The sequence below is a fragment of the Lipophrys pholis genome (genome assembly GCF_963383615.2).
Source record: "Lipophrys pholis genome assembly, chromosome: 15".
NCBI lineage: Eukaryota > Metazoa > Chordata > Actinopteri > Blenniiformes > Blenniidae > Lipophrys > Lipophrys pholis.
The window spans coordinates 28,614,175-28,623,913 of NC_137642.1; positions in this window are offsets into that span (position 1 = coordinate 28,614,175).

Sequence of the window (9,739 nt, forward strand, 5' to 3'; positions counted from 1 at the left end):
AAAGGAGTTAGGATGCTTCCTAAAGGAGTTAGTGAAAGGAGTTAGGAGGCTTCCTAAAGGAGTTAGTGAAAGGAGTTAGGATGCTTCCTAAAGGAGTTAAGGAAAGGAGTTAGGAGGCTTCCTAAAGGAGTTAAGGAAAGGAGTTAGGGGGCTTCCTAAAGGAGTTAAGGAAAGGAGTTAGGATGCTTCCTAAAGGAGTTAAGGAAAGGAGTTAGGAGGCTTCCTAAAGGAGTTAAGGAAAGGAGTTAGGGGGCTTCCTAAAGGAGTTAAGGAAAGGAGTTAGGATGCTTCCTAAAGGAGTTAGTGAAAGGAGTTAGGGGGCTTCCTAAAGGAGTTAAGGAAAGGAGTTAGGAGGCTTCCTAAAGGAGTTAAGGAAAGGAGTTAGGGGGCTTCCTAAAGGAGTTAGTGAAAGGAGTTAGGATGCTTCCTAAAGGAGTTAAGGAAAGGAGTTAGGAGGCTTCCTAAAGGAGTTAAGGAAAGGAGTTAGGGGGCTTCCTAAAGGAGTTAAGGAAAGGAGTTAGGATGCTTCCTAAAGGAGTTAAGGAAAGGAGTTAGGAGGCTTCCTAAAGGAGTTAAGGAAAGGAGTTAGGGGGCTTCCTAAAGGAGTTAAGGAAAGGAGTTAGGAGGCTTCCTAAAGGAGTTAAGGAAAGGAGTTAGGGGGCTTCCTAAAGGAGTTAAGGAAAGGAGTTAGGATGCTTCCTAAAGGAGTTAGTGAAAGGAGTTAGGAGGCTTCCTAAAGGAGTTAGTGAAAGGAGTTAGGATGCTTCCTAAAGGAGTTAAGGAAAGGAGTTAGGAGGCTTCCTAAAGGAGTTAAGGAAAGGAGTTAGGGGGCTTCCTAAAGGAGTTAAGGAAAGGAGTTAGGATGCTTCCTAAAGGAGTTAAGGAAAGGAGTTAGGAGGCTTCCTAAAGGAGTTAAGGAAAGGAGTTAGGGGGCTTCCTAAAGGAGTTAGTGAAAGGAGTTAGGGGCCTTCCTAAAGGAACCTTTGTTCTGATTGGCTCTACTCAGCAGAAGAACCACTATTGTGGTTCAGCAGCGTTTCCTACCGGGAGACTGAGTGTTTCCTGGGATCAGAGTTTGCGTTGTGACTCCTGCTGGTTGTAGCCGAGGCCTCGGTGACGTTCAGCTCCGCCTCCCAGCTCCGCCTCCCAGCCCCTCTGCAGCCTCGGCTGAGGGACTGGAAGGAAGGAAGGTTTCCACCTCCACCACTTTCCTTTCTGCCTGAACGGCGCCGCTCTTCTCCACCGGCCTCGCTGAACTTTGAACTCTGGTTGATCTCGCTGGACTCGCCACCAGCCTCAGACGCGTTCTTCACGTTCACGTTATGGAGCGAGTGCAGCACAGCGGCGGCCATCAGCACTCCGCCCCAGCTCTCGCTAATGCTGCCTGACGACCGCTGACCTACTTCCTGTGTAACGGGAGGCGGCGGCGTCCCGGTTCATCCAGCCATCTGCTTCCTGGAGGACTCCGTCCTTCCCTCACATCCAGGCAGTCTGAAGACAGATTAAAGAGCTTATGACACAACAATCCATGTTGATTTAATTCAATCAAAAATAACAGTGGAAGGCCCCCTGGAATGTTTACACATTTACCCTTGATTGAGTATCGGTTTGATGGAGTATCAGTTTGATGGAGTATCAGTTTGATGGAGTATCGGTTTGATGGAGTATCAGTTTGATGGAGTATCAGTTTGATGGAGTATCAGTTTGATTGAGTATCAGTTTGATGGAGTATCGGTTTGATTGAGTATCAGTTTGATGGAGTATCAGTTTGATTGAGTATCAGTTTGATGGAGTATCAGTTTGATTGAGTATCGGTTTGATGGAGTATTGGTTTGATGGAGTATCAGTTTGATTGAGTATCGGTTTGATTGAGTATTGGTTTGATGGAGTATCAGTTTGATGGAGTATCGGTTTGATTGAGTATCGGTTTGATGGAGTATCGGTTTGATTGAGTATCAGTTTGATTGAGTATCAGTTTGATGGAGTATCGGTTTGATTGAGTATCGGTTTGATGGAGTATTGGTGTACAGTATCAGTCCAAAGCCTCATACAATGAATACATTCCTAGAGTTTTGCATTAAGTTATTTGTTCTGCGTTAAAGAGGATCTCAGAGGTAAGAAGAAGAAAATAAAAGATGACCTTTGTGTCGCTGCAGTTGAAGTGCAGTCTGCTGCTAAAAGCTGCTTCAAATGAAACCTAATAGTTTTGTTATTCTGTTTTCATTTCCTGTTTCTGTGTGGAGTTTATTTTTTCCATCATTACATTAAACCAACAGTCCTTGAGCGATTTAGTCTTTTTTGCATCAGGCGCAGAGAAAAGCAGAAGTTTGATGGACGTCTGAGAGGAAAGATAGGAAAAGAAACAGCAGTGAGTGTTTGTGAGTGATGAAGCCTCCTGACACGGAGACTTGTCCTGCAGTCTAATTCTCTTTAAATACTGTAAGTCGTGGCTGAACGTTAAGACTCTCCATCAGAGCGTCACGCTTTGCCTCTCGGTGTAAATTGCATCTCTTCAACCAGCTGTGTAATATCAACATTGATTTTCTTCCTTCTGCCCCATCGAGCACAAGTTTCCTGGGTTTACCAGCTTTCTGTTGAACTTCCAGGCTCCAGAACAAAATACTTTCAGAGTGTTATTAGCCTGGTGATCCTGCATCTTCAAATCCCGCCTCTGGCTGCTTCTGCAATTCAAACCGTGTCTCCGCCTTTTTTTTTTTTTTTTTGATGAGAAATGGTGTTTTATGTGATTTTCTAAGCTGCAGAGCTGCTGCTCTCTTCCTCCAGCGCTTTGCTGCACGATGAAGAGGAGGTGGAGGTTCTGGAGGCGATCAGAGAGCGAAGGAGGGCGAGAGGAGCAGGAAGTGGAGGACGTGACGGAGGCCGGAGATCGATCGGCCGCCAGCAGAGGAAGGAGGAATCAAAGACGGAGAAGGTCGTGATGTTAATCCGGCGAGAACCCTGAGGTTCAGCCTGAGGAGGCGGAGCTTCCACCACCAGTTCTGAAGGACGAGTAGAGCACCGTACCTGCTGATACCGAGTACCGATACCAGTACTTCTATCGACGCTGTGTCACCTCCACCAGCCTCTATCGACGCTACGTCACCTCCACCAGTCTCTATCAATGCTACCTCAGCTCCACCAGCCTTTGTCGACGCTACGTCACCTCCACCAGCCTCACTGTCTACCGCTCTGCGCTATGGTACTGTGAGGAGCGGACCAGTCACTTTAATCATGTTTAGCATGTAACATGTAGCATTGCTGGTGTGTGAGCCTGAATCTCTTTAGCATGTAGCATGTAGCATGTAGCACGGCTCAGCGTTAGCAGCTGAACAGACAAGTTTTCACCTCTTGATATTTTAACTTCTGTCGTTCTCATTGATATTAAAGAATCTCCAAACTCTGTGCAGTATTGGACCTGATACCTGATACCTGATACTGGTATCGGTATCGGTATCGGTATCGGTATCGGTATCGGTATCGGTATCGGTATCGGTATCGGTATCTGTATCAGTATCGGTGCATCCTATTGCAGAACCAATGACCCCGGACAGTTTGTGTGGAACCAGAAAGAAAGAAACACACAAAGTGTAGTGGACTGAGAGATGGTAAAGTTACTCATCATTTATTTAAGTATTTTTAATTTTTTTCTCGCTTCAGTCACGTAGTTTTTCCAACGTACCTTTGAAATGCTTCAACAATGTTCTTCTGTCTTAAGAAGCAGTGAAAACATGTCAAAGTTCTGTCCTGAAACGGGACTGAAATGAAGAAAGAACAAATTAAAAGAGTGAAGAATGAATCTGATTACTTGATTCTCTGTAATCAGAACCAAACCAACAGATCAGGAGGAACCTGAAGGCAGCTTCTGAACGCCCCGGGGGGTGGGGGTGGGTGGGGGGGGGGGGGGGGTTCTCCCAGCCACTAAAATCACTTTTGATATATTGGTTTAATAAAGTTTGTCCCAAATACAAAGACTTAAACTGTGAGTCTGAGCAGGAGAAGGAGCAGAGATAGATGAGGTCTTTGTAATAATCCATCAGTCCTGACAAGATTCTGCTGATGGAGAGAAAACTGCAGCTCTCCAATAATCTCATGATGCTGTAGGATTAAACCTGCAATCTCTTCCTCAGTCTCCAGCAGACGACCACTACAAACACCAGCAAACGTTGGAGCAGCGACCTGATCAAACCACAACATCTGAAGACAAAGAACCAAACAAAGCTTTTGTTTGGTTCTTTGAACTGTGAGGCTCCGTCACCGCTCCGTCACTGCTCCGTCACCGCTCTGTACCGCTCCGTCACTGCTCCGTCACCGCTCTGTACCGCTCCGTCACCGCTCTGTACCGCTCCATCACTGCTCTGTACCGCTCCGTCACTGCTCCGTCACTGCTCCGTCACCGCTCCATCACCGCTCCGAACACTGCTTCGTCTCTGCATCCAATAAGACCAAATGTCCTGACGGGACAGGAAATAGCTGATTATTGTTGAAAAGCTTCAGAGGAAACTTTGGTTTTCAGAGGTGATTCATTTTATTTTGGAGTTTCGTTGATAGAGATGAGTGGAGGTGACGTAGCGTCGACAGGAGGTGGAGGAGATTCACACCAACACATAGACTTTGCACATTGTTTGCTGTATTAATGAGGTTTCATGGTATTTAATAAGTACTCCTGTTGATATTTGGTGGAGGCAAGTAGCTAAATATTTAAAAAAAAGTTGTGTCGGTGAACATTTTTCAAAATGTGTTTTAGTGAATCGTCATGTGAGCGGATTCTCAAGATACTACGACAAATAGGCGTTTTCACTTTAGTCTGTTGCCATGGAAACGGGCCCTGAGATGCATCTTTCCCACTTGGTAGTGGGAATTCTGGGGAATTCTGGGGAATTGTGTCTCGTCAGATTGAATAAATCTAAATGATAAATGTTTTGTGTTCTGACGGCTCAATAACAGGAACCGAGAGAAAAGACAGAGTGGAGAAGAACGAGTCCGATTGTGTGTTAATATTTATGACTGCCTGTTAAACTCACCAAATGACTGAATGAAGTGAAGGTATACGAGCTCATTAATACTCATGCTACAGTACCTGCTGTGTACTAATGAAACATTGCGAGGAGGAGATTCTGTTTCACCCTCGTCTCCTGAGTCCGGAGAGACGCCAGGTCACAGAGTGGGTTCCTCCTCTGGAACATTTAACACCCTGTTGACGCGTCTCCAGGGACAATCAGAAACGTTTCTTGTTTCCATGACAACGGTGATCTGAGTCACTGAAAACAACTTTTTGAAAACTCTTCGTCTCCGTGGAAACGGGGGGAAACGTCGCGCCGCGGTCGTAGTGACGAGTTGTTTGTGCACAAATAAAATCAATTCATGAAGCAACACACCGATGACATCATCAATAAATAGTGAAATGACTGTTTTTTAAACATTCAATTCATTCTTATTTTTATTAATGTTGATTAAAGAATAATGACACTTTTAAATTACTATTTGATGCTGTATTCACTTATTTAATCTTGGTGCACGCACACACACACACACACACACACACACACACACACACACACACACACACACACACACACACACACACACACACACACACACACACACACACACAGGAAGCAGGGCTTCGTCGTTCAGCACTAATGACATCATTTTGTCAGGATTCCTCCTCGGCTGCTGTAAATATCTTTATTTATCAGATTGAGGAGCCGCGCTGGCGAGCCGGAGGAGATTACCTGTCCAGATTACGCCGGATGATTCATGTTTGTTTGGGCTCTGGGAGATAATGCACATTTGATTTAATGGCTAAAATGAATCGTTTCTTTGGAACCTGCAACCTGAAGTGGTGTTTTCTTTTTGTTGTTGTTTGTTCTGGAAGATTAAATACTCTTATACTTCATAAGTAACGTCTGGGTTCTAGTTGTTGAAGGAAAACGACTTTATACGTTCTTACTCTTATTTGATTCAAATCAGCAAACTGTTCATGTTATTGAGTGAACAGTCACAGTTGTTGGTGTTTGTTCTATTTTTCCTGCTGCTTTTCATTAATGGAAATAATTCTTTGAAAACTAGATCCAACAACAATAAAAGAAAAGTTTGAGGAGGACGAGATGAAGGTTCACACTCGTGTTTCCTGTTTCCTGTGACTCAAGGAGAGCGTCTCTTCTGGATATTTGCTGTTTTCCTACTGAAGACGAGCTGCTGGCACTCTGCTCCACCCGGGGAAACAGACTTTATTGATTCTCACAAACATCTGGAACAAGTAACGTCTGTATGAGTGAGAAGGTCCAAGTTCTTGAATGTACTAGAATGTATTACAGCAGTACTGTACTGCGCTCCACTGACCTGTTTCCAGGACGTTGTGTTTCCGGAGGCGCCGCCGTCCAGGAAGCAAACTCAGAGTTTTGTGTCTTGACTTGAAGCGGTCAGTTGAAAGGAGGCCGTGGAGTTGTGTCCCGACTGAGGCTGCTCTATTTCTATTGTGGACTTTAGATAAACTCATTTCCTGTTTGATGGCGGAGAAGCTGGTTTCATCTCTGCTACGATTCAGCTTCAGGCCTTCGCCCTCGACTCAGCGATTATTCTGCCGACTCACTTCTGCTTCTGACTTTAAATCTCCACGTCTGAGTTCACGTCTACTTTGACTGTGGAAGCGGCTGGAGGAGAGAACATACGTGCTGCTTGACCAGCAGGGTCTCCATGGCAACCGCCTCCACCTCCAATCACAACAGCTCTCCTTCTCCACCATTGAGTCCCTTCAGTTCTCATGCCCTGACTGTCAAAGTGTCATTGTAATGACTAAAGTTTTCCGCTGTGACAAAATAATCACCTTGAAATGAAGAGAAAATAATACTTGTCAAGGACGGACTGCAGAGCAACGACTGAATCATGAAGCTCCACTGTGTGGCAGAGCTGATGGAGACTTACTGGAAAACATGATGCCGCAGGAATAGATTCCTTCTGGAACGAGTACGAGTACTTTCCTTTATCTGCTCGCTGGTACTGAGTGCTGATACCAGTACTTAATAAATGTCATAAAGTCTAATTTATACTCCACAAACAAACAATATGCAAAGGATATATGTTGCTGTGACACACCTCCACCTGTCAACTCTTTAGCATGTAGCATGTAGCATCGCTGGTGTGTGAGCCTGAAGTTCTTTAGCATGTAGCATGTAGCATTGCTGGTGTGTGAGCCTGAAACTCTTAGTTTACTCCGGACCCCCCGCGGTGTACGCCGCAGCTGTCAAACTGCCGGAGTTTTGGCAGCACGATCCAGAGCCGTGGTTCCAACACATTCCTGGGTATGGTGAACTTTTATAACCACTTCATCGCCCATGCAGCTCCCCTGATGCGCCCCCTGGATGAAGCTCTGAGGGGCAGGAAGGCCAAGCAGGACGTGGACTGGTCCCCAGAAAGGATCCTGGCTCTCCAGAAGGCCAAGGCTGCCCTCTCCAACACCGCCATGCTCGCCCACCCATCTCCAACGGTACCGGTAGCGCTCACCACCAGAGCCTCGGACGCCGCAGTGGGGGCGGGATGTGAACAGTGGGTGGAGCCTGGCAGCCTCTGGCGTTCTTCAGCAAACAACTGCGTGACAATGAGAGGAAGTACAGCAGGTTTGATAGAGAACTCTCGGCTCTTTTCCTCGCCATACGTCACTTTAGGTTTCTGTTGGAAGGCCGGCAGTTTACTGCTTTTGTGGACCATAAGCCCCTCACCTTCACCATGTCCAAGACCTCGGAGCCCTGGTCTGGGCGGCAGCAGCGCCACCTCTCTGCCATTTTAGAGTTCACCACAGACATCCGGCATGTAGCTGGAAAAAACAATGCTGTGGCCGACTGCCTCTCCCGGGCACACGTGAACTCTGTGCACCTTGGAGTGGACTATGCTGCCATGGCCGGCGACCAGCTGACTGACTCTGACATCCAGACCTACAGGACAGCCGCCACGGGGTTACGGCTGCAGGATGTGGTCTTCCATGACAGTGGGACCACACTCCTCTGTGACGTGTCTACAGGACAGCCCCGCTCCATGGTACCTGCTGGCTGCCCCTCCTCATGGTACCTGCTGGCTGCCCCTCCTCATGGTACCTGCTGGCTGCCCTGCCCCATGGTACCTGCTGGCTGCCCCTCCTCATGGTACCTGCTGGCTGCCCCTCCTCATGGTACCTGCTGGCTGCCCCGCTCCATGGTACCTGCTGGCTGCCCCTCCTCATGGTACCTGGTGGCTGCCCCTCCCCATGGTACCTGCTGGCTGCCCCGCTCCATGGTACCTGCTGGCTGCCCCGCCCCATGGTACCTGCTGGCTGCCCCGCCCCATGGTACCTGCTGGCTGCCCCGCTCCATGATTCCTGCTGGCTGACCCTCCTCATGGTACCTGCTGGCTGCCCCGCTCCATGGTACCTGCTGGCTGCCCCTCCTCATGGTACCTGCTGGCTGGCCCTCCTCATGGTACCTGCTGGCTGCCCCGCTCCATGGTACCTGCTGGCTGCCCCTCCCCATGGTACCTGCTGGCTACCTGCCCCTCCCCATGGTACCTGCTGGCTGCCCTGCCCCATGGTACCTGCTGGCTGCCCTGCCCCATGGTACCTGCTGGCTACCTGCCCCATGGTACCTGCTGGCTGCCCCGCTCCATGGTACCTGCTGGCTGCCCTGCCCCATGGTACCTGCTGGCTGACCCTCCCCATGGTAGTGATGTGGTTCATGCTCTATCGCAGGAGTGCAGCTATACAGGACGACGGCTTTCAACCCTCAAGCCAATGGACTGTGAGCGTTTCCATCACGATGAGGGCCGCCCCCTCCATCACGGCTTCTCGTGCCCAGAATGGAGTGGGCGTGTCGGTCACTTGTGGGGGTGTGACGGGGAGGTGTGAAAAGAGGAAGTGCGACTCGACTCCTTCGTCCGTCTCGTCCTTCTCTGCCTCCACAGCAGACACTTTAATAACAATCCAGCTTGGTAGTTTTATTTTGAATGTCCGTGTTCTCCCGTTGTTAATGTTCTGAACCTGTGTGTGTGTGTGTGTGTGTGTGTGTGTGTGTGTGTGTGTGTGTGTGTGTGTGTGTGCACTTTCAAAACTATAAATATCAACAGCACCTACTAGTGGACCAACATGAAAACTACATCATTTTCAAAACGTTGTTTTGTCAGTGAGAAGATTCTCTGAACCCAAAATGCAAGAAGGTGTTTTTTTCTTGACGAGTTGGTGACGTAGTTAAAATGTTAAAACCATGAAGAGAGAGACACACGTGATTTTAATGTGTTTGAAATGCTGACATGTCGATCGTTCCACAAACCAAAACGGTATTTCACAGTAAAAGCTCCTGTGGTTCCGCTGGAGTTTGAGTTCTGAATGACGACAAGCCAGAGCGACGGATCCATCCAGCGTGTCCAGAAGGTCGGTTCTTGTCGGAGGATCAAAACGTCTCACAAGCAATCAGCCGAAAACAAAACAACCAGAATCAGAAAGGAAATCTTTACCAGAACTGCAGTCATATAGTTGGTTTTTTTTTTTTGTTTTTTTTTTTTTACTGTTGGACACCAGAACATTTGGCCGTCACGTCGTACAGAGATTCAAAAGCTTCCAATTCATAGGATACAACATAGAGACATTTATTTCTTGTTTCAATACCAAACCCATGAGGTTCTCCTCCCGTCGGCCGGAGAACCCAGCAGTTCAGTAGAACCGAGGGAGAACAGAAGAAACAAACTCATTAGAACTGATTAACCCTTCGTCCTTCTG